Here is a 391-nt window from a genome sequence, read left to right as displayed (position 1 = left end):
CTTCCTTTTTCTCAGACCTGTTTTCATTTTTATTTTCTAAATTTGAAGTATTTATTTTAGCTCCAGCATCCTCATCACCATCATCGTTGAAAACATTAGAGACTCAGTGTCGCTGGTTTCCCACGGTGACGGGCGCACCACACATCTCTGTCCTCCAGTTCCTGCGGTCTTCCGCTGCTGGAAGTCTAGGGTTTTGTTGCGTGTGTGTGTGTGTGGGCGTGTGTTTGCTGTATCATCGTTCCTTACAATGTTGTGTACGACAGTGATCACAACTTCTACTGAAGTGTGGACGGCCGTTGGGCTCGCTAGGAGCTCATCCACCCTTTGACAGGTCTTGTTTTTGGTCCTGCTGGGGGTCCACAGCTCCCTCCTCACCTGGCAAACCAGGTAG

Source organism: Leucoraja erinacea, chromosome 34 (genome assembly GCF_028641065.1).
Source record: "Leucoraja erinacea ecotype New England chromosome 34, Leri_hhj_1, whole genome shotgun sequence".
NCBI lineage: Eukaryota > Metazoa > Chordata > Chondrichthyes > Rajiformes > Rajidae > Leucoraja > Leucoraja erinaceus.
The sequence above is the reverse complement of the archived record's forward strand: the minus strand, read 5'-3'. Positions refer to the sequence as shown.